The following is a 25,844-nucleotide window of genomic DNA, read 5'->3' as shown; positions in this document are numbered from 1 at the left end:
TGTGTGAGATCAAATATTTATGGCACATCTTGTCCTCCAGTATTACATGAGCAGAGGGACCGGGATGCGAGAGTGTGTGAGAAAACGGTGTGTCTTCACAGATGGGGAGGGCATTAAGAATACGGGATTGGCCTGGTCTTGATAAAATGCTGTTTACAATGCAGACTATTTTTAATGTATGCAGACTGTTTAGAATGCAGGGATGCGCCCTGTGGCTGGGGCGGACTCAGGAGAGTCCAATAGCATGAATTCACACTAAAAAACATAATAAACTGAACTGAACTGACATTACTTTGAGCAGTTCACTGTGATGTGTTGTATTTCTTATATTGGATCAAATCTGAGTTCGGTTTAAAAGCAGAGCAGTGTGTTTTATAGCTGCACACCAGATGAAATGAGCTCTCTGAGAATGTGTGAATTGCTTTCTATAATTCAGAAGCATTGTTTTATGGTTTATGTTTTCAATCTGAACATGAAGCATGAACATGCATGTTCCAGCCAATGACTGTAGCTTGTAGATTCTTGTTCTGATGGAAGCTCTTAATGAGGATTGCTGCGAATGAGATGCAGCAGGATCCATATGCAGGAAAGCATTACTGCAGGAAGCCAAGTGTCAGTGTTGTGATCACAGTCCAAGGCCAGGAGACCAGTAGAGAAATGAACCAATTTGAATAGATTCAGGTTTGTTTTCATTTGTGCGAGAAACACTCTGGTTGACTGAAGGTCTGGGTCAGGCAAGATTCACCAGTCAGGAGAAACTAAGGACATATACGTACACAGTATATGCACAGTACTGTGTATCGTTGTTATTTAAAAACCTTGGATCTGGCAACTATACAACAACAATATATACTAATAACTAATATATGCACACACAGATGCTGTATAGACAAAAGTATTGGGACATCGGCTCATTTGTTGTTTCTTCTGAAATCAAAGGAATTTAAAAAAAGAGTAGATCCAGCTTTTTTTGGACTAACTGTCTCTACTGTCCAGGGAAGAAGGCTTTGTGCTAGATTTTAGAGGAGCATTGCTGTGAGGAATTGATTGCATTCAGTGGCAGAAGCGTTAGTGATGTCAGGATGCTCAAAAAATAAACAAAACGTCTAATCAACGTCTAGCTTCCCAAGTCAATTATTTTGATTTTTCATTACGTTAACACTTGCCCCGCTCTGTGCGTTTATGGACTTTCCCCTTACATACTATACTACCGCGTGTGTAGTCACATGACTCTGCCCCGTCCAGTCTGCTACATGGAAGCAACATGGAGGAAATGATGATTAATTAAAATAATCAATTAATCGTCATCTTGATTTGAGGTCATATCGCCCAACACTGCCTCTAGCCCACGTCTGGCATTAGGCATGAGGCCAATAGGTTCATGTTTAGCTGCTCTAGACAGTGCTATTCTATTGACAAGAGTGTGTGCATAGTAGGGGTGTCCATAAACATTTGCCCGTGTAGTACATATATGTATGTATGGATTGCCTTCTGTTTGTATCGTGCAGTGTGCTGTTCAGGAGGGCTGAACTGAAACACAGTCTATAGCCATAAAACTTTTGTCATCAGTTTACTCCTAAGCACTTGGTGTAATACCTCTGTGTGAGGTAACACTGTGGAAGGAACGCAAGACGATATCTTCAGTAAGCTTCTCTGTAATGGTACACCCCACATCAAACCTCGCTGAGACTTCATTCATAACAACACAGGCCTTAAAGCCCACCAAATAATGTATCAGTCTTATTAATGTGGGGAAATATAGTATAATAAAATCATTTTAACAGCCTCTAATTCCCCAGAAGCATTCCCGTCCACACTGATACAGTGAGGCAGTGAGGCAGTGATCCCTAGTGAACGCAGTGCCTGTGTTTATCAATGTTTCTTTCTCTCGTAACTTTTTCTAGGACATCGTCAGCTCTTTGTACAGTAAGGAACACACACGTCAGTGTAACTATTTGGAACAGCCAGCGATGAGACTGTGTGTGAGAGTGCTGGTCCGTACAGTACTGAGACAGACAGATATGGCTAATGTTGACATGATAGGAGAACAGGACATACTGATCTCCACCCTGCAGAAGGACAAGCCGTCTGTGTATCAAAGGGCTTTCTCTATTGTGGAAAACAGTTGCAGGACAAATGAACACAGCCCAAAACGCAGGACGGGGTCACTGCTAGTCAGAGTCTTTGGTATTTTATTAAAATGGTACTTCATTTGTGTCACTGCAGCATTTTTTCATTGTGTAAAACAATCACTAAGAATGTTGTAGCTGTTCTACAAATGTGTAAATTGTGAAAAATCAGTCTGTTGATCATCAGGATTACAGTTAGACACTTATTAAAGGTTTACTGCATTTTCAGGACTGTAGTTTTTTTTAAATAGTTCAGGCCAGAGGAGGATAGATGGGTCCCCCTTGTGAGTCTTGGTTCCTCCCAAGGTTTCTTCCTCCAGCTCTGAGGGAGTTTTTCCTTGCCACTGTCGCCTGTGGCTGCTCACTGGGGGTCTTAGATTTTTTGTGTCTTTTTATGTTGTGGTATCTTGTCTTTTTACTAATTACTGATTATGTAAAGCTGCTTTGTGACATCAACTGTTGTAAAAAGCTCTATACAAATAAATTTGATTTGATTTGATTAGTTTAGAAGATGGGTAAACACTAGAGATGGTTTACAGGTTTGAATATAAAAAAGTGTGCCAATATCCTTGTTGTTATATAACCTCCTGAAGACTAGTTCTAGGAGCTTTGGAGGGGGGTGACTGGGACTTTTTATTTGCAAACTTGGTGTTTAACCTTCTGGGATCTACAAACGCACCAGCACCTCAGATTTAATAGATCTCGATTTTTCTGTTAATATCGTTGTGATAATACAGAGCAGAAATACGGTTCAAACATTCCCTGAATGTATAGATCCTGTCTTTGGGCCCTCAGAAACTCATCACCTGCCTCTCACCATGTATACACTATTGTGTTCATAAATTCCACTGCTTTTGTGGAGCTGAGACTCTGGTAAAGCCATTTCTAGCACCAACACAATGCATCCACCTGAGTAAATATGTATGTTTTCACAAGAAATATGAAACATTTCTCAAATCTGACTTCAGTTTTTCAGGTTTATGGGCAAAGTATCTGGTCACATGGTGGTCTAGCTCAAATTGGGGCGTTATAGTGAGAGCTGACACTGTTCTGAACATGTGAGTATTATCTTGTATGCGTGTGCCTTTAAAGGCAAGTTTAGGAAAATATGCAAATGCCAGATTATTAAACAATGCAGTTGCAATAGCTTAAATAAGAGGTAGAATGTCTGTTCTTCATGATTCACACCATCACATTTTAGCACTGTGTTTTGCTATTTTTGTTGTTGTTGTTGTTGTTGTTGTTGTTGTTGATACTGATACAGATAATGGCACCTGAGACTAACTTTCTTAAATAAAGTACTCTAACTTTCAGTACCTTCAGTACTTTATCTAAAAGGTGCCGTTGTCAATATATGTTTAGTGCTCAAAGGTCTGTGTAGCTTTACAGACTACAGACAGATGCTCACAGTTAAAATAAGGTAAAATAAGAGGCTTTAATATCAAGGGCTCCAAACAAACCAAAACATCTGAGCACAAATGCAAAGGAAAGGGACTGCCAGAGGCAGAAAAAGGAGGCAAACACAGAACAATATACTAGAACCACGGGCAAAAAAGGAAAGGCCAAAACACAAAGACTATAAAAGGGGCACAACCGGTTAGTACACTGTATGTTCAAATGTTTGTGGACACCCCTTTTAATGAATGCAGTCAACTGCTTTAAGCTGCACCTATCGCTGACACCAATTTGGAGATCCCAGCTGAGATGCCTATTTAATTTGTCTAAAATGTGTCAAATACGTATGAATGTTTTTTTTCTACTAGACTACACTCAGCAATTACCTTTTATCAATTTCAAATCAAGTCTGGGCAATATGACAATAATTTAGGAATTTTCTGAGCATATTGAGTTTCAGTGCTTAATCTGATCAGCTGCACAATTTATTACAAACAATGTAGTTGGACTGGATGAAGTGCAGCAGATTTGAAACATAAACCACGATTCAGGATGGGAGAGTATTTGAATAGCAGCTACTGATGTATTTTGTCTGCAATCATATATCACATATCATGTCGTGTATCACAAAAATGTCTTTAATTATCATGATATAGTACTTTTACCATATCGTCCAGCCCCAAATCAATCAATACAGTTTTCTCCTACATACAAAGTTAAGAATTTCTCTGTTTAAATGAACTACAGCTGAGAAACAGTTAAGATGAAGTCACGCTATGCTTTTACATCACTGTCAGTGAGTCCGGTAGTTAATGCTAAGCATCTTCAAGCCCTCTACAGCAGACCAGCCCTTCATTTTTCTCACTGTTTTTGAAGAGTGATTTTGAAGAAGGTTTTGGTGGCTTTGGACTGAACCCCAGCAGGTCGCAGCCTGAAGACTGAATTGATGACTCTGGCTTTAATTAGTATAGCCTGTATTAGTGATGTGATCAGTTCTTTACAGGCTATGCTAATCTATGCCAGAATCAGCAATGCAATGGATCCGGATCCTTCTACACCCGTCCTCCTGGGGGAACTACAATCAACCACTTATGGATTTTTTTGTCATAGTTTGGTGTGGTAGTATTTAAAATGTGGGATTTCTGAGCAGCTGTGTAGCATTTTGACCTTAAAATAGCAGCTTCAGGATCATGCTGATGCTCCACTGACTGTAGGAGGGAGAATCACGCCTCTGTCACGGCCACTCCGGGCTGGAACACTGCTACTGATCTGTGGAACTTCGGTGGAGCTGCATGAGACCTGTAGCCAGAACTGTGTAACACTGCATAACCCGAGTCATATTTGTGTGAAACTGAATATTATTCTACAGCCTCAGTCCACATTCTTCTTCCATTTCTGTATCTCTCAGCTTGTGAACAAATGCATGTGTACTACTGTCTGCGATGGAGCACTCAGAGCCAGATTTGTATTCAAGGTTGTGGGGTAAAAGTGAATTACACTCTGTAATTACACAACTGTAGGGGGAGCCCTTTAGCAAACACTACCAATTCTTACATATTGCTGCTTTAATATGCTTTTAAAAGCAATCCAAACTTAATAGGTACATTTTGGTTAATTATTAATTAATTTATTTTTATTTATTTATTTTTGCTTAAAAAAATTGCCAAAAAACTCTTTCAAGCATGATACACTATATGTCCAAATGTTTGTGGACACCCCTTCTAATGAATGCATTCTATCTCAATACTTTTGTCCATATAGTGGAGATGATCATAATGCATTATAATTCTCCCAGTTATAAAGGTGAAGGCTCAGCATGCTGCTCTTATGTTGAAGCATTCTGTGGAATGAATTACTGCTTTTCATTTACTCAGCTTTTCATTTTTTACTAACATTAAACGGGTTTGTTTAAGTCTCGCATGCAAAGCTATTGGTTTTCAGTCAGAGGGGCATTTTCAGCTGTGCAGTGTGAGAGTTGGGTCTCCGATTACATGATTAGTCACTGTGGGAGCTCGCTGTGTCACATCATTAATCTCTGCTGCAACTTTATCTGCTAATTAATCGCTCTCCCTCACTGCTGTGGTCAGTGGCATTTTGTGAGTGTGTGCGGACAAGTGGGCGGGTGTGGATGTGCTTTGATATGAGTGTGTGTTTTTGGATATATGTGTATCTGGCATGTATGTATATATATGTGTGTGTGTGTGTGTGTGTGTGGTCCATATAAAGAAACCAAAAATGGTCCCTGTTTTTTACACACTTATATTTATAATGTTTCAGTCCTGTCCTCCCCTTTTTCAGCTCGCGTACACTACATTCAACAACATATTTATGTAAAGCTCACACTGTTGCTGGGTTAAGTATAGGAGTAAGTACACTTTAGAATTGCAATGATATGAGATTTTCATGAAAGTTCATGGTTTTACAGTATCACAGTTTCACAATACGTCCTTATCGTTGTTGTTGTTGTTGTTGTTGTTCTTCTTCTTATTATTATTATTAGACCCATTAACCCCTTAATAGTCCAAGGTTTTTTACACACTAAGGAATACTACAGGGACTTCTGTCAGGGACAAACTGATGGGACTATTCTCTGGTAATAGAAGTGTGTAATAAAACCTTTGGCCCGCTGGCAGGCCACTAGTCATTTAAGTAGTTAAAGTTAATTATATCATTTTACAAAAATAATGATTTAATAATTTTACAAAAAGGGAAGATAAATATATGTTATTAAGGGGAAGTATAAGTAATACTTATATTGCTTGACATTATGAATAAATAATGAAAAAAAGCATAGGAGGTAAAGCTCATTTAAACTTTTTTTTAGTGACTAATTATTATTTTCATTATGGATTTATCTGCTGATGCTTTTCTGCATTCATTAATTGATTGTTTGCTTTTTATACTCTTGGTGGGATTCCTTCGAATACGGTGGTATTTGTTTTTTTTTCCAATACTGTTATTAAACGAATGTACACGCTATGATAACCATTCCTCTTCATACCATGGTGAACCTAAAACTGCTATACTGCTGCAACTCTAGCCTATGAATACATACAGTAAGACCCCTGTTTTGTTCTATATAAGATATTTGATATAAGATATTGGTGGTATTTAAAGCTCTAAATGGCGTCTTTCTGACCTGTATTTTCACCTAAGCCAATATTCACCCTCCCATGTTGCTGTTAGCTACTCGCACTCTGAACTGATACCTAAATGTTTTCAGTCAAACTCATATTTTTATATATATTTTTCTGTATTCTCAGTCTCGGAATTCCTCTTAAATGGCCCTTAAATGGCTCGTAGCCCTGTGTCCAGGTAATATTTCATTCCATTTAATTTTAATTTTAACTCAGTTTTTAATACATATTTGTTGCTGATTTTTGTTGAATACTACAGCAGATTGTCTGACTCCTGTAGTCTGTAGAAAGTGCTGTAGAAAAACCCTGATTTCACTCGACTTTCACACCTTATATTTGTGTGAAAATGAAAGGTTCTTGTTTGAAATGAAAGTTTTCATCGTTTGGTCTGAAGGTGGTTTGGACACCTGAAGGGTTTGAGTGCTTATGGGTGGTGATGTCACAACAAAGGACCACCATGAGTGGGCTTGGGCTTTATTACCAAGCACTGCTATTCAAACTAAACTCAGTACATTTTGCAGAGATACAGGTAAACCTGCTTAGGCTTTACAATGTCCAGTTAGAGCAAACCAACACAGGAAGCATTTTCAGGAAACATCAGTTTTCTATCAGTTGTATTCCACAATATCAGACACTATAATGATGACGGTTTTCAGCATTATTTTATTTGAAGAAAGTAGGTGTCTGCTGACTGTGTACCGAATGCAATTCATATTAAATATTAAATCTGAATTTGAACAGTTCTTCTGAAGCTGGATTGGGGAAAATAGCCTGTTGTCTTAGTGTTCCTGCTTTGGTACTTATTGTCATTTTAAGAGCATATCAGTGTGTTGTCCATACTTCTATACTGTTTCTCTGCGTAGGGTAGGAAGCAGTTGCACAAAAACAAACAGCTCTTCACAAGTTGCAATGCCTGTTTGTGTGTGTGTGTGTGTGTGTGTGTGTGTTACAGGCTAATTCAGATCAGTAAGGGGGTGTATGTATGCCTCAGCGTATCATAGTTCATTCATCTGAAGTAGTATTTTAACTGCATCAGTCTGGAGAGGTAGAGAGGTAGAATTGTTATTACAGCAGTTTACTATCTGTGTTTAAACCTGCAAATATAAAATTATTACTAGATTAGATAGCATAGATTTATTTAGTAAAAGCTGTCCATCATAGAATCCACTATGAAATTAAATCAGGGGGGCTTGAGGAAGAGGTATGACTCTCTGTCCAAACATTAAAGCTGAGGTGGACCATGCAACATGACAATAACCCAACGTAAATCCAGTAAACTTGCTCAAAAAAGAAATAAAGAGTTCTGGAATGAAATGAAAGTCCAGATGTTAATTTGTTGGGATGTTGTGGGGCAATGAAACCTCTCAAAAAGCTGAAAGAATTCTGCATGGAGGAGTGGGAAACATTCTTTCAGTAGATGTCAGAGACTGGTAGATGGTTATAGCAAATGTCTGTTGGAGGTTATTTTTTACCAATGATCTAAATACCAGCTATTAGGGCATAGACTGTCCTAACTGTTTCCTCACATGAAAATTGCACTGCACATTTCATCAGTTGTATGTGTTTAGCTATGTTACCTCTCAATATAACATAATCTCTCAAAATAATATTTAAATTGAAATAATAGATATATAAATGTATATATATAAATGTTTAAATAGCAACCTTTACTATAATAAACACCTAAAATATTGTTTAGGCACCTAGAAATCATGTGGCAGCACCACAGCATCCACCTAGCAACCTTTTAGCAACACTATAGTCATCAAGGATACCATAGCAACTGTTTAGCAACCACATAGCAACCATCCTAGCAATACCATAGAAACCACCTGGAATACTTTTGTAAGTCGCTCTGGATAAGAGCGTCTGCTAAATGCCTTAAATGTAAATGTAAATGAATTCCATAGCATCTCCATAGCAACACTATAGCAACCACCAAGCAAAAACAGTTTCACCCTGCTGATCATGTAGCAAGAGCCTAGCAACTGCCTAGAAGTGGGGACCACTTAAGCGCCAGAAAATGTTTAACCTCCTAGCAGTCCTCCTAGCAGCAGCACCATAGCAACCATCTGGGATACCATATCAACTGCCTAGCAACCATTTAGCAAAACCATAGCAACCATCCTAGCAATACCATAGAAACCACCTGGAATACCATAGCATCCCCATAGCAGCACCATAGCAACCATGAAGCAAAATACAGTGTTACCCTACTGACCATGTAGCAACAGCCTAGCAACCGCCGGGAAGTGGGGACCACTTAAACTGCACAACCATCCAGCAGCTCCTTTTGTAGTTAATAATGACACCCACATCTCCGATGGCGCCGCAGCGGGCTGAAGCTCACGCCCGTGGTCTTTCATACAGCTCAGTCGGACACACAGAACAAACACATAAGGGAAGCAGACTCGGGGGCCTCTGTGCAGACTGGACTGATTAGCTGCTCCCTGTTGAGCAGCGCCCCGTGCATGTTGTTGCCGGCCAGGGACTTTTAAGGACAAGCCATATCTTTGTTGTGGCCCTGACTGTGTTTTCAGAGCTTCTGAGCAAATTGCCAAATAAGGTGACCTCACACACGCCCGCCGTTTTCTGACTTTCTCCAGTGTTCTCAGTTTTGTTGATTTGTGCCACAGCCAGCGGTTAAAACAAATAACCAGAAATACAGCAGCTCTGTTTCATCTAGGATGGGATTTCATAGGTGAGTGTTTGCAGAGGTTTTTATGTCTTTGTGTGTGTGTGTGTGTGTGTGTGGTAGTGAGTCCCTGGATCCATCTGCAGTGCAGTCCATTCCTAATTGGACCGTTCTGAAGTCTCTGTTGTAAGTCCAGTTAAACATCACGTAATAATCATCGTAAAATAATTTCATCATTTATTATTAAAGGCGGTGTGTCTTCGGCAAGGAGACTGGATTCTGTCCTCTTCTTGCTAATTATGTAATCAGCAGTGCAGCTAATACGGCAGAACTGACGTACGGAAGCTCTGTCTTAAGTTCTATATTAAGGATACGTTTCCTAGATTACTTCTCATTAAGTTATGATGCTCCCCGATCCGACCAGTGTCATTTAGTGCGGAGTATCAGCCGATACTGATCTGATCTGATCTTTGTGTTTGTATAAAAAATACACAGCCCCCCAGTTTAGATCAGATGAGCCTAGTATCAGTTTCTATAATCAGACATTCTGGACTGATTGATTTAGTTTAGTCGAGACTTTTCTTAAAATCACTGTTTTATAGTGTTTAATATCTTATAATCCAGTCTGACTCTCCTCCCTGACCAATCAGCTCCCAGCTCCTTTACAACACTGCAGTCAAATCACTTCCTGTGTGGACTGTGGACTGATATCTGTGGTTGTTGGTCTACTGGTGTGTAGTAACTGGTTTATAGTGGGTGAATGTGCTGTGTGTGTGATTGGGGTTTCTACAGCATCTGTGTGTGTTTGTGTGTGTGTGTGTGTGTGTGTGTTAGCATTAGTCGGTTCTGAATGGGTTCTTCAGTGCTGGTTTAAGAACAGAGAAAGGCGAGCAAGCGGTTCTCCGGTCCTCCTGCTGGTAAAACAGAGCGTTTCAGTGAGAGTTTTATATAGCGTCAGATATCATGGTCTGTTTTCATGTTCTGTAAAATAGCTCCACACTGCAGACTCTCAACTCTTTTATTGACCTTCTGAGAAAGTCCGCACTGCTGCAGCCGGCTGGGCAACGTTATCTGTTAATGGCGCTTTGAGGACACCAGATGGCGCTCTGAACACCGCGGTTAAAACAAAGACTGCGATTGCGATTAAAACAGCCAACATATAATCAATACATATAATCAATTAAACTATGCCTGGATCTGCCCCGATCCTGATCCACTAGATTGGTGATCATTCAAAACTTTTGCCCCAAAACTCCTGAGTTTGCCCCCCTGCCCAGCTCCATGGGCATGGTCCATACTCGCGGAACCAACTGGTAGGCAAAATGTGTCTATTCTACTGACATTTTCTCCTCAGAATAAAAATATTAATGAAAAATATTTGTAAGTAACTTTGTAAAGAAAAAAAAAAATTGTAAAGACTGCTGCTTGTGTCCGCCATGTTGCTTTTTCTCTCGAGACGGGCTGGCACTAACCCAGAGAATACACAAGGCAGCAAAGGATATGTCTACGCTGCCTTCGCAAATCAGCATGGTCAAGGTACCTTAGCAGGAAACTCAATGTAAGCTGCACGACCATGAACCAGCCTTTCCCAGCCCATTTGTGTGTGTGTGTGTGTAAATGTCTGTCTACTATGTGTTATGTTCCTAAGGACCTACTGTGTTCACACATACACACGTAAACCTCCTCACACACACATACATACACAAACAAACACATATGGTTTCACAGATGCAGCGGATTTACTTGTGATGAGAGAAGGATAAAGAGTGATTCTGCACGGCTTACGCTCGGACAGAAACAGTCTGTTACAGAAATAAAGCCACTGATGCCGTTTCATTCGGAAGAGCTTGATTTATGAGCACTCTTAGCACATTAAAGCCTGCACAGTGCATTAGCACTCACATGCAACAGTACTTGCTTTCTTATCTGTTGCATTTACTGCTTGTAAAAGTGAGTAAAATCATCACAGAATGAGTGTAAAACCTTCTTTTTACCACTAAGTCTGATGAATGTGATCATTTCTAGCCACCTCTCTCTTTCTGAAGCCAGAAGAGAACAAACAGATTCTCCACTTGAAAAGTTTTACCCTTCTTTCACTCTCCAGCTGCTCATCCAGGCTCATCCACTTCCTCTGAATCGTTGAGGGCTTTTTCATCACTGCCAGGGGAACCTTTTTTGGATTTTAGACCTAAAAGCAGCGATCCATCTGTTCTGAGACAGTTAAATAAAATGTATTATTCATTAATGCTATTTTCTGTCTAGTAATATTCAGTACTATTCATATATCATTGATAATAAAGTGTGTTATACTTCACAAACTAATTACTTTGACTCTGTGATGGAAATTCTGTTAAGATGCACGTTTGTGTTGAGAAGCAGAGAAAGGGTTCACAGATACTCTCAGAGACTCTCAGAGGCCACAGCTTTCCCAAGTCTGACACTCTCTGTAAGTGATGCTGCACAGCATTAGATGAATGTGTGTTACATCATGCCGGTGCAGTAGGGTTCGTTAGCATTGTGCTACCTGCCTTTGCTGAGTCATTATTAACCCAATGAACTGGAACAGCAGTAGTCAGCACAAATCCCCATGCAGTGTTCATCTAAAGAATCAATTTTCTCATTAACACTTACACACACACACAAACACACACAAACACCTCTTCCAGAAACAAAAGTACACAGGGTTGAGCTGGACCTGATCCAAAACATGCCTTCTTGTTACCAGTGGTTCAGAGTCAGATCAGGTTAGCGTATTATCTTAATGTGTGTGGTTTGAGCCCTAGGTGTATTATTATGCCATTAATCTTGTTATGACTTCAGAAACTACTACAAATGATCTGGTTTAGTGTATTTTGTGAAATTCCACAGGGTTCTATGTTAGGGTCTGTGAAACTGATGTTAGTTATGAGAGTATTACAGTTTTGAGAGTGAAGGACTGAGGTGCAGGCCTACACACAGGGTACACAGTTTAAAAAAATTATGATTTTTTGTAATTGACATTTTTTTTCCCACCTTTAAATGGCAACACAGTCCCAGACGAAGGATACCAAAAACACAGGAGTTAAATGACTATCATGTTAAGTTACACTGTAAAACATTTAACCCCAAAAAAGACTGCATGTGAAAGCAAGCAATTGAACTGGGTTATTCATAAATCCTTAAATATAGATTATAAAATTATTTAGAATTAAATAATAGTTCGTTCAAACTATTTATTTGAGTTAAATAATCCCAAATCATTTGTTAGGTTGAATGGACAAACCACTTTTTTACAGTTTTGGTGTCCAATAACTAACATAACTAATGTCCCAGCTAACATACTTTCAGAAGAGGCAGCTTCCGTAAATCCTGCAATTCTTTCAGTTTCTCCAGTTTCTCAGAATTACCATTCCAGCTGATACCAAACCTGTGGTAACAATCCTGAAAGTACTGGTTGCTTTATTAGTTAAATTGATCACAGCTTCTCTAATGCCCAGTAGACACTACTATGGGCAACCCAGTAAAAACCTCCTAGTCCTTTCACCCAGCATTTACAGTATTCCTGTCCAGAGAGGCAGTAAAATATGCACACTCCCAAACAGAATGGACAGATGTCTTTTTTTAGATAATGATATCTGATTTCCAACAGGCATCTTTATTGATAGGCCCCATTCAATAGACTCACGCAGGTCTAGTAAGTAATATCTATGCAAATGAATTAGCTCATTAAATCAATCTTGTCTTTTAAACTGGAAAAAAGTGAAAGCCAGTGTACAATCAGGAGATAAAATAAACAGATTCTGCAAAATGGAAATTTCCATCATCATTGTACGGATAGCTGCAAGCTAATGTACAAGCAGCATCTTGATTAGGCCTGCCACACAACAGCATTTTATAGAATACTTGTTGGTGTTGCTGTTGATGAGTACCCGAACACTCGTTTTGAAAAGCATCCTTAAAAGCAGTTACTGTACGTGAAGAACAATAATTTGAAATATGTGAGGATGTCGCATGTGATAGCACAAATGAACTGAAATCAGCCGTGAACAAAACTCTTCAAATGTTATACAAATCAAATAAGCTCATTCTAATCAACTGAGCATGCACAAAGTAACTTGCCAATAGATCCTAATAATAAAGGTTTGTTCTTGGCTTGAAAAACTTATAATAGAACCATGCACACATGAATAATCTTCCAGATATCACTTAATGAATTGTCCACTTATGAAAAACTAAAGGCTTTACCTTTGAAGGTACTTCTTCATCATTTAGCTAGCAAGCAGGCTACTGCCTCATGCTAACTGCTAATAATGCAAAATCCACCATTTAGGAGAAAGATGACAATGAAAACACTATATGGACAAAAGTATTGGGACACCTCCTCATTCATGTTTTTTTTTTTTTCAAAATCAAGATCTTAAAAAGAGTTTATCTTGCTTTTCTTGGAGTAACTGTCTCTACTGTTCAGGAAAGACTTGGAGCATTACTGTGAGGTTTTGATTGCCTTCAGGAACAAGGTCAGGTGTTAGTAAGGTCAGGATGTTGGGTTATCACAACCCCAATTTCAGGGGGTTTTATAGCCCAGCTCATGTTAGTGCAGTGGAGATCAGAGTAAAATAAAGAATTGAAGAATATTCAGCCTCCAGTGGAACAATCGCTGTAATCTCTATGCGACACAAGGACAGGGCTGTTTGCCTCGTTCGTCAAGAGCACTGGGTTCAAAAAACACAATCTGCATTACCATTTCAAACCTCGCTATTAGGACAACCGCGACTGTTTGAACGAAGCGTTTCAGTCGGGCATGCTGAGTGATTTCTGCTCCTCTCGCTCCTCTGAGATTTTCCATCCCCAATCTCAAACAGCACACTCTCCAAATGTCAGCCGCGTTTGGCAGCACTTACATCTGTGAGCAAACCTCTTACAGACCCAAACACCTCGAATCTCCAACAAGAGCGGGATTCACTGATGATCTGATCAGCTGTTGAGTCTGAGAGTGACAGACTGCCAAAATCTGACAACACGACTGAGAGGAAGGCTAGAAAATGTCTAGTTTACTTTCAAAAGTGTCCAATTTTTCCTTTCTGTCTGCCCACCTCCCTTAAACAGCCAGCAGGCCGAAAGTGGTATTAAAACTTCTATTACCAGAGAATGGCCACACCAGTTTGTACAGAAGTCCCTGTAGTTACTGAGTAATACACCTTAGTGTGTAATAAGCCTTGCTGCGTTACAGGGTTAATTGTGATTGGCTAAAGCAGTCTAAAGGTGCACTGATTAAACCCCACATTCTTAACAATCAAAGCTGCCAGAGAGGAGGCCTTTGGGACAGAAGAACCACAATTGGTTCCTCGGGGAACCTTGAAAACAGTGAGTTTTTTTGTACCCTAGGATGAAAAGCTGTCTTAACCTTGGCATAGTTGAATAATTAAAGTTCAGTACATGGAAGTGACAAACCATGCCCACTGCTGTGTCCTCTTCCGTCCCTTTTTTTTTTACTGCCTCGAAATTTCCATACACCCAGCCCACAAGCGAAAGCTCGGGGTTAAAGCAACGACAACTTTAAGAGAACATGGAAGCAAGGCTACAAAGCCTAAAAGCTAATGCTAGGCTCACTGGAGAAAGCAGAAGGAATGTATTGTAACTTGGGGAAATCAGGGGAGCATCTCTGCACATGGAAGCTGGGGGAGCATATCGTGTAGCAGCTGGAGCAGCGACTATAAAGTTAAGGCTAAAAGCTAACGCTAGGATGATCTGAGAAGGGAGGCCAATGAAGTGGGTGGGTGGTAGGCGGAATCTCTTTAGCTAGCTAATTGCACACCGTGCCAAAAAAACGCTCAGGGTGTTTTCACACTTGTCTTGAATGCATTGGTTTCATATGAACCGTGGAATTTCATTGCTCACTTTTCTGCATGCATTTTTGCTAAAAGTAGCATTTTACCATTGAGGAACACCTTCAAACAAGGAGCCGTTCCCATAGGAGAAGGTTTTTCGCCATGCGAAGAAAAAATTGCACCAATCACGTAATGCCAGGAGTGAAAAGCTTCCACACCTGCAGTGGGCCTCAGCTGAGTCTTATAAATATGAACAGGAGGGCCAGGGATCGGACCACCCCCGGGCTTGAAAACAGCTTTCACACTTGACCAAATGTACAGAACCCTGAAAAGACAGCGGCATTAACTGGTAACTCAGGAATAATTGCAGAAATTGCAGTTATTGTTTTGGTGGTAATCAAGGCAATGCTATGGTATGCAATATGCCTATTGTGATCTGTCACGGTGCTGTAAACCAGCCAATAAAAACAGAGCTTATCTTTTTCTCCATAAGCCTCCATAAAAGGAAAATCAGTGCGTTTCATTCTGAGGTAAAATAACAGGGTTGTAAACAGTCTAGTAAAACCGCATGCACATTGCATTATTATCGCAACCAAAGACAACAATTTAAAATACTCAATAAATGCATTCTGAGGCACCTTTAATACTAAAATGTGAACATGTAGAACCTTTTTATAGCTTAAGAAATCTCCAAATAATATAAAGGTTATGTACCAATAAGATCTTTTTCAGACCACCTTCTCTCAACTTTCTCCAGGGGTTAACCAGCAACCAGAGACCCCAGGAAACCACAGGACACTGTAACTAAGGAAGACAAGGAAGTAAGGCTCTCTAGGACTAAGCAGGAAACAGGCTGTGCTAAATGGTGTGACGACTTTGCCGTGTGAATAACAGATGAGACGTGTATAAGCGCTGAAGCCATAATCAGAAACAGGTGCATGTACTAGGGTCTGAACGACTGTGTTCTCACTTCTTCTAATGAGCTGCACTAATAGAGCAATCACACCAATCACACATCAAGACTGAGAACACCGTCTCAAGACTGAGACTGAGAGGCCGTTTTCACACCGAATGTCCGTGCCGGATTGATGCTTTTGTTAAATTATTTGCATTTGATCTGTTTTGGTTTCACGTTGCAGTTTAGCAGGTGCTCCTATATCTACCGCCCATCGTCATCTTCATGATTGGTTTGTAGAAGGGCGAGTCTGTCTGTCATTGGCGTGTTGTCAATTTGGTAGGTCCCCTTTCCTGAAAAAAATGAATGAAAATTATTCGTTTTCTTCGACTAAACTGCTTAAATTATGGAATTAATACCAGCAGCACCAACTTTAGGCACAGAATTTGTGATTCGAGAGTTCCAGTTCACTAAATGAGTGGCTAACAGATATCCATCCCACGTGCTACCTCCGATTGTTGCTACTTCTTTTCCGGTCCTGTTTCTTCTGCTGTTGTCGAATGAATGAGTGACGATAGCCTGCCTTAACTTCCTGTAATTGGTCTGAAAGTCTGAAATATCTAAAAGAAGGTCTTTAACACTGCAAACAGTTCAGTTTAAGTCTGACCATATTAGCTCTGGACTGTGTTTTCGAGGCACCTTTCACATCATGAAGTCTAAAAGTATGAAAGCACCCTAACCTTTTAAAACCTTTAGACGCTACCGTATGTGGGCCGACGCTCTATTCATCTCTTTCATAGGCCCTAAAATAGAACCCTGTGGCACTCCACCAAATGTTTATACCAAACAGTGACTAAATAACTAAATAAGTTTAATTTTTGTGATGAATAACCTAACGTAGGGTTCAAGGGGTTATTGTATGGATCTGCTAGCTGCTGATGGCTGTAATAGTGGAAGCAGGAGTTCTCAGCCAGGCTTGATCTACAGCAGTGCCAGGACCCCACCTCTCACAAAGTAATGGACAAAGAGGGGAATAAGAGTTGTCATCTTGAACAGAAGTGCTTTATAGGCTTCAGCACTGAGAGGCAGTTCATTTCCAGACAAAGCCATCTAACACCCACTATGCTTTTAACCCAGTCGTGTTTTTCCTCTCTCTGACTCGTTCCTAAGAGACCCACCATAGTGTCACTGCTTGCTTCTCTCTGCCTCATTTCTGCCCACATGCATGCGGCTTTGTAAATGGCCCTGACTGGATGGCTGCTTCTGAAAGCCTGGATCGGTTTCTGATGCTGCTTTCCAGTTTCCAAATCCAAATCCTCGCCTTGTAAAAGTGAAATCTTTGTCATTTTGCCTCCAAATATGCAACAAAGAAAGCAAAGTTTTGCAGAGCATTTAAGACACAGACTGGATTGTTACCAGCTCAGACTGGAAGGAGGAATGACGTGTCTAAATGTGAGGAAAGCTTTAAACGCTGCCTGTGATTGAGGTGCCAGGCCATGAATTCCTTTATAATGGACAGGTAAGAGGAGAGCACTGCGAGTGCTTTTTTCCCATCTCTACTTTCCGTGTCCCATGGCAAAGTTCCTGGAACCCACCACCAACCTGTCTCCTCCCTTTTACTCAGTCATATCCTATAGTCCAAACTCACTCATCATTCGTGGGTCAGGCCTTCTAGCACAAAACAGAAGCCTGAAGTCCAGGCCAAGTTCTCTAAATGCCTCCCAAACATGTAGGTTGATGTAGCGTAGTGGATAGCAGCACTGCCTTTCCTGTGACAGGCTAGAGTTCAGTTTTCAAGCTAAGGAAGCGCACCACCCTTAAGAACAAAACAACATGAGCGACATGAACAACATGAGCCTCTTTATGTACATTTTCTGCTGAATTTAGTCATTTTTAGTCTGCGTAATCGTCCTGCAGTGTTTAGGATATCAATTCTGACCCTACTGTGCAATGTTAGGTCTGATGCTTGTGTTTCCGGGTTGTTTGTCTCATTACCCCCCGTAGGAACGGACGGCAGAACTTTGGGCGTGAAAAAAAAGGCTGTTGGTGTTTTTGGTGTTTGAAAGTTCAGCAGGCTTATGCTGGCTCCAGCACACCTACTAATTGCTTGTGATTTTCTCCACTAGCGCTGTCCTTAGAGACATGGTCAGAAAGCTACGCCAGGGCTGTTGGACATTTTTACATGTTGAACACGAGACACTTGACAAATAAGACGCAATCAACCGAAACCTAAAACAATGTGTAGAGCTGTGATTATAGCTGAGCCTCTTTCGCTTGAGCGACAGAGCCTGGTCCTAAATCCTCTTACACATGCAGAGCGCAAGGCTTTTTTAGCTTGTTTGTCATTGACTCAAACGTGGTGTGTCCTCTTGTTGAGGATATATTGAATTAAATGTTACCTTAATAATTATGTGTGACATTTAGCACAGAGTGATTTACTCCGCCAGTCCCGGAAAAATTTCAGATGTTTAGATATTCTTTATCAATATCTGCCTTAAAGAAGGTAGATAATTTTATTGCATTGACAGACAGACGGACAGACAGACAGACAGACAGACAGATAGCTAGATCAATAGATTGAACATCATCGAAACGGACATTCAGAACCTCAAACTGACCAACTGAGAAACTCAGCAACTAAGCAGCTTATATAATCCTTCATTAATGGTAATCGAAGTAAAATCTTTAATTGAGTGTGATCCTGAATGCAATCAAATCCACACCGCAGTGTTCCAGCATCTATAGTATAAAGCCTTCCAGGAGAAGAAGAGGCTATTATTGGAACAAAGCTGGTACATACTCATGCTGCTTTGCCCTCAGTGGCCAGGGTCCGGGACGCACAACACAATTGGGCGGGAAGATGACGCTCTCTCGACTCATCACTGTTACGCGATGTTGGCCAGCACAGCTGTCTTTTAAGCTGGTGACCGACAGTGCTGCATTGGTGCCGGCATTTATGTGTCAGAGGAGGTGTGTTAAGTCCTAGCTGGTCCGGCTAGCTTTGCATGTATCGGAGGAGACGTGTGTTAAGTCCCTAACCTCCTAGTGTCAGAAGCATTGCCAGTGCTGGGAGGTCTTATTGCACGTACACTCACCCAATTGATTAAGCCACATATTAAAAAGCTCAAACTATGTGGACAGAGCATTATGACAAACACCACAGTTCAACAGTCTAGGATATTTCTGCTGGCAGCTTTAGGCTAGTCATTGTGCAGCATAGTCGATAGCCTACATACGTGTTATGAACATGTAGCTGCAAGGCAGTGTGTAAAGCGAGTAGCCACTCCCATCTCAGTCATTCATGCTGAATTTTCTCATCCTTTGTTTTACAGGCGTCCCATGGTTAAATTACATTACTCCACCTCCCCAAGCACAGCTAATCTCGTCCAAATATGGCTCTAGAAGCCTTTTGAAGACTCCATGCTGTGAAATTAAATGTAAGGAAATATCTCTCAATAAGGATGATGTTTTTTAATGAGCGGATTCAACCTGTCCTCCAAGCCCTAAAACAGAGAACTGGCCCAAACCACTGCTGGACTGACCCTGAGCTGGAGGTGTAGATACTGACAGTCATCTGTCGGAAGTCTGCAGCTGAAAAGTGATCCAAGGAGACCTTTCAGCACATAGTGTGAGTCTTTAGGGGGATTCGATTCTGTCAATGATCTTCTCAAATTAGTTTTTAATTGGAGATGTCTTTTCATTCCTTGTTTCAGGCATTTTTATCACTCTCATATTTCCGATGAGGGAAATGGAGTCATTAACTGTGGGGAGATCTGCTACCACAGGTATAGTTAAGAGCGCAGTGGAAAGCACAAGGGTGCCATCAGTGAATCTTATCCACTTTACTGATGTCTTTGAAACTTTTGAGCCTCAAAGTCTTTATGAATAACAAACTGAGTAATTAGTCAGATATTAGACGTTTGTTATGAGGACAGATGTGAGCATTAGCAGCAGTGTTGACGACTGAAGGGGCTCATTATTAGCTTATGAGTTGAACCAGACAATGGACCTTATTCACCAACCGTTCTTAAAGCCCCCTTACACAGTTTTCACCAAGAGTCTGACATTCACCACTGTTTTCTTATTTGGGATTTGTTCAGTTTATGAGGACAATGGCATCCATCGTTATAGGAGTTGAGCTCTAAACAAGTCTAGTACGACTTTCTTTAAGAACAAATTTAAGAAAACTTTTGGGAAGTTATTAGTGAATGAGGCCCATTGTTAGTATGTCACCTGTGTTGAGTTTATTGTCAAGGCTTTGTCTGATGTTTGCTGAATCTGAGGCGTGTTGAGAGGTGTTTATCTTTTGTCTGTAGCCTTGTTCCAAAAAAGGCTTTTGATTTTAAGAAGAATACCATGGATATTGACTTTTTGAGCATTTGATATCTGAACTGCACCATTAATCCCATTAACACGACCATTTCAGGTCCCCATGGACCCATATGACATGCCATGACACCACCGCCTTAAACAACATGGGTCTGGGAATTGACTATTTAAACTATTCTACTACTATTTCTATAAACAATTAAAATGTGCTGGTGGGTTAAATCATTTTCTTTATTATTAATTAAATTAAATAAAGGAAATTAATGTATTTTATTTCTGGTTTTTAGAATGATGGGAGGGATATGAGATGTAAGGTGTATCAGATACAGTGGTGTTGTTATGAACGATCCCCCATGAACCCACATGAAATGCAATGACACCACCACCTTAAAGAACACAGGGGTCTGAGAATCGGCTTTCTATAAACAATTCAAATGTGCTGGTGGGTTAAATATTTCTTATTATTCATTAAATTTATGTAATTAATTTTTGGTTTACTTCATACACAGGGTTATATGAAAGTATCTTGCACCAGACAACCCCAAATGACAAGAAATACATCAGTAAATATGCTGAAATGTGTTTGACAGATCAAGACATTGATCAAAACTAATATTTAAGGATTTTTTCACAACACAATAAATAAAGGAGTTCACCACCGTCTTGGGTATTTTTAAATTGTTGTCTAATTATGTGATAATGTAGAACTGGGGTATTTTTGGCAAGGTGATCATACTGTGAAAATGTCACCCGTAAAACCTCTAATCAGAATTCTGTTTATTTTATTCAGACTGTTTTACTGTTTTTCTGTACTGATGAAGCCGGGGTGTGTGCCGTCGGATGGCGTGCCTCGTGAGAAATATCTGGCCTTCTGAGAACTGAAAAAGTGTCTATTGTGAGAGACAAAAGTGCTTTTTATAAAAAAAGGGTCTGCTCTCTTTGTGAGTTGTGGCGTGGTGTTTTTTATTGTTTGACAGTGCTGATGAAGGAGTGTGTGTGTGTGTGTGTGATGCTGTTCAGTCCTCTTTCTACTACTTTTCATTCAAATCCCCAGGCTGGTTAGTATTCAAGCTAGTCCTGGGGTGAGTGTGGCTCCATCCTGCCCTTTCCTGAGCCAGATTTCTGAATGGCAGTATTCCATCTCAGTCTACATGTGTTTTGTAGACCTGAAAAAGGCTCATGACCATGTTCCCCGAGACATCCTGTAAGAGGCGTTCCGGGATTATAGGGTGCAGGGGCTGTTAAAATGGGGAGCTGTTTGGTCCTCGTACTCTCTCGGTGCAAGAGCTGTGTCCATTTCCTCAGTCAAGCTTGTTCAGTGTTGCCACTGGAACAGAAAGGGCGCCATGCAGGTCCTGCAGACGGTCTCTCCTCCAGCTAAGTGTAACCCGGCCTACATACAACATAGCAGAATATGGTTTAAATAACATATTTCTGGAGAAAAATAGAAAACATACAATATTAGCACCGGGAAAACTGGAAAGGCAGCATAGAAGGAATAAATGGGCTGGTTTGTGATTGAAACATATGGGTATGGGCGGAGCTACATGTCATACTGCAACCAGACAGCCGAGGCGCTAGGGCTGTGGTTGCTTCACTTTTCAGAGATGTTGGTTGTATTGGTTGTATGACTGCGTGACGTTTTACACTGCTTGCTCTACAACGCTACACAGTGCACCACAGCAACTCCATAGGTCAATTAAGCCTGGAGCTCCGACAGTGGCCAGTTTTATCAGGCAGAAACGGTCACAACATCTTCATCCCTGAGGTGCCACTAAAGATTCTGTGAAGGGCATTTTCCTCAGAGGTCGTGTCCAGTCTCAGACCTGAGGTCAGACTGCTGCAGGCTGCTGCGTTTGACATCAGTCAGTTGCATGAGGTGCAGCAGGTCCTGGATCAGTGTTGAAAAGCCAGGCGTTACCCATGGAGCTTAAAGCAGTAGAGATGACAGCAGGCGTGTCTGAGGCTACAGGCTCTCGGTCTCAGGTGGGATTTAGAGCAAGGTTGAAAGACGTGGCTGTGGAGGCTGCTTTCACCCAGCGCTGCCTTAGATTTCCTTTGGTATGCCTTTTGTAGGTTTGGATTTATGTGGAGAAGAGGCTATTCACTGTGGGAGAGCACTGTGTGAGCATGCCATTTGCGATTTCAGCAGCGTACTGTGGCGTTCTTTACAGAAGCATGGATTTTAAAGCTACAGCTGTAGTAACTTTATCAGGTAATTGCTTCATTATTTGACGTCCATAACCCTTAGAAGTCTACAGTTATTTTGCATACACTCGGCTTACTTTGCATTTTAGCGTATCATCATGTGAAAAAAATTACACATTAGGAGACCCTATAACACCTTTGTCTTTCTGGACATTTGATCTTTATTTGATGATGGAGGTAATATAACTAAACACATACGACTGAAGAAATGGCTTCAAAATTTATTTGTAAAATGTAATGAATAGGAATGCTGTTTTCTTGTGCGGATAAGGTTAGGACAACCCCACATTTATTACTACTTCAATGCCTAAGATTAGAATCAGGTGCAGCACATCAGCTGCAGATGGTGAGAACATGGTTAGAAAGGCTTGTGGAAGAGCCTGTTTTATTTAAACCTCAGACAATTATGCTCAGCAAACACTAGAAGACGTGTACAGCCAGATAAACAGAGGTTGAACACTCACAGAGATGTAATCAAAGCAAGAAGGTTTATTAACCAATACAGGTAGAACACAGAGAGCTAAGGAAGGGGCCAGAACTTAGAACCACAAGCCGTGCTTGGGCAACGGGGGGATAATGAACTAAGGGCTGAGCAGCGCTCTATAAACAAAAGAGGGGTAGCTGGGGAACCAGCCGCTAGACTGAGGGGCAAGGCCGACCCAAACTGACTGTGCAGCATGCTGCCCTGAACGTAAGCGAACGTACCTCACTTGCCTCTAGGGGAAGTCGGAGAATCTCGCCTGAACATGAACTGTAAACTAGAGTCGCTAGACTGAGGGGCAAGGCCGACCTAACCTGACCTTGCAGCGTGCTGCCCTGAACGTAGGTCGCCTTGGAACGGAAGCAAATGTACCTCGCTTGCTCCCAGTCCCAGGTGCAACACATGAACATGGCATTGAACACTGAGTGAACCCAACAGAACACGAATCAACACAAATGAACACAAATGAACCGGAAACAAGGCGGAAGTCCTTATTTGGGCCTGTGGGCGGTGGATCGGGATCACCCCGGGAGAGGGCGTGATGACGAGGGCCTGAGACAGACTATGATCTTGCAGGGCTTTGCAAGACTGCTACCAGATTCATTTTATTTTTTTTATAATTTAATTGTATTATTTTCCTGTTATTTTAATTATGTATTTTACAAGGCTCCTCCATGTCTTACCTACTTGCTAGAAGTGGAGTAATTTCATACCCTAATTTTGGGAGGAAGGACCATGACCAAGCAGTAAAATAGACAGTAGTGAGTTATGAATAATAATAGAAGGGCAGATGAAGTTACAGATTCTCTGAGGGTTAAACACACACACTTGCAGCAGCTCCGGGATGCAGTCTGCCCGTTTCCTCTCTCTAACAGAAGCTTTAGTCTTAATGATTTTGTTTTAATGATCACAGTGTCCCTGGAAGCTCATTAGGTGTGTGTGCGGGGCTGAAGCGGGCCTTATGTGGGCTTTAGTGCAGCCATCTGGTGCAGGGAGGAGAGAGAGCTGTGGCCAGTTTCAGAAGCGTTTCACTGACTTTCTGTAGCTCAGGCTGAGCTACAGACCCTGCTGTAATAGCAGAGCATCAGACAGAGCGTCTGCCTGAACTACCAGACCAGTGCAGAGAGTTTGAATTCCAGAGTGATTCTCTCTCTCTCTCTCTCTCTCTCTCTTTCTCCCTCCATCTCTCTCTCTCCACTTCTCTCAGTCTCTTTGGTCAGAGAGTTGGGATTGTTATAGGTCAGTGTGTTGGTCAGTCTCTGGACCAGCTGACACAGGGGACTCTGTTCACTGGAGTAGGTCTGGGCAATAAGGTAAATACATAGTCAAGTCATCAGAGACAAAAAAGAAGTGACGTAAGACATGAAGGATCAAAGACCCCCAGTGAGCCCCAACGGTGACAGTGGCAAGAATAAACTCCCTCAGAGCTGGAGGAAGAAACCTTGGGAGGAACCAAGACTCACAAGGGGGACCCGACCCGTCCTCCTCTGGTCAGAACTATTTATTAATTATTGATAAAAATGACCAAACCAGATACAGCAGATAGGTAATAGTGGTGATATTAATAGTGGCAGATAGTTAAGAGTCCATTTAGGTTTGAACATGGTCATTAAACAGGTAGCAGTGGTAGGAGGGTGTGCTGCTGGTCTGTTATGGGTGGTGGTGGGTGGGGGGTCTGATGGTCGGACTGGTAGGTGGCAGCTGGTCTGACGCAGGTAGAGGGGACATCAGCAGGCAGTCTTTCAGCAGGTCAGGCTGGGTGACCATTTACTCGGAGAAGGTAAAAAGAGAGAGTTAGTTCTATATCAAATACTATATCACGATAATTAAAGACACACAATATGTATCACAATATTTATTACGATACATGTAATCACAGACTAAAAACATCAGTAGCGACAAATTCTTATAAACTACTATAAACTACTAACCTGCAGCTGATCAGTGTTTATTAAGCACTAACAATATCCTTAATATCAAAACAAAATTTATCATGATAAAATGTTGTCATATTGGCCAGCTCTAGATTGGAGTGCTTAAAACCGCAGGCTTGTTTTGGGACTTGATTACAGATACCTCCAGAATTTAGAAGCTCTTTTTTCAGTGTTGGGGATTAGGGGATTTTTTTTGAACATGTAAAATCATTCTGCAGAATTCTGCATGCAGGACTTCAATGGGAATTCTTGTCCCATCATGATGACTGAGTGGTCCACATACTTCACTACAGTGCAGTGCAGTACTGTCAGAGATCTTTAACCAGATTCTAATTGGGAGGTCAGTCTTGATGAATCCCAATTAGATGAGTCCTCCTAATTTGATGAGTCCTCTCCAGGCCTTTTCTTTCAGTGTATCCACCGCCAGACCAAAGCCTCCTGAGGTAATGATTTTGAGTCACAGGTAATCATAAGACAGGGCGCTGTCAGCTAGACTTCTCTCTCTCTTTCTCCCCCTCTCTTTGTTCCTTCTCTCGCTCTGTCTCTCTCTGTCTGTCTCTCTCTCTCTCTCTCTCTCTCTCTCTCTCTCTCTCCATTATCTTTTTTTTTCTCTCTCTCTCTGTCTCTCTCTCATTCTCTTTCTCTCTCTCTCTCTCTCTCTCTCTCTCTCTCTCTCTCTCTCTCTCTCTCTCTCTCTCTCTCTCTCTTGCTCTCTCCTCTCTCTCCCCATTATCTCTCTCTCTCTGTCTCTCTCGCTCTCATTCTCTTTCTCCCATCTCTCCCATCTCTACCATTTTCTGTCTCTCTCTCTCTCTCTCTCTCTCTCTCTCTCTCTCTTTCTCTTTCTCTTTATTTCATTCACTCTCTCTCGCTCTGTAGTGCTTTCCTCACTAT

At 41.2% G+C, this 25,844-nt stretch overlaps 1 protein-coding gene across 1 annotated transcript in view; it reads left to right on the top strand.

The window, feature by feature from the left end:
- chrm3b (cholinergic receptor, muscarinic 3b) overlaps positions 1–25,844 on the top strand; it is a 128,153-nt gene that overhangs the window by 52,079 nt on the left and 50,230 nt on the right. The window lies entirely within an intron of this gene.

Source organism: Salminus brasiliensis, chromosome 22 (assembly GCF_030463535.1).
Source record: "Salminus brasiliensis chromosome 22, fSalBra1.hap2, whole genome shotgun sequence".
Taxonomy (NCBI): Eukaryota; Metazoa; Chordata; class Actinopteri; order Characiformes; family Bryconidae; genus Salminus; species Salminus brasiliensis.
Note: the sequence above shows the minus strand (reverse complement) of the source record. Positions and strands in the feature narration are given on the sequence as shown.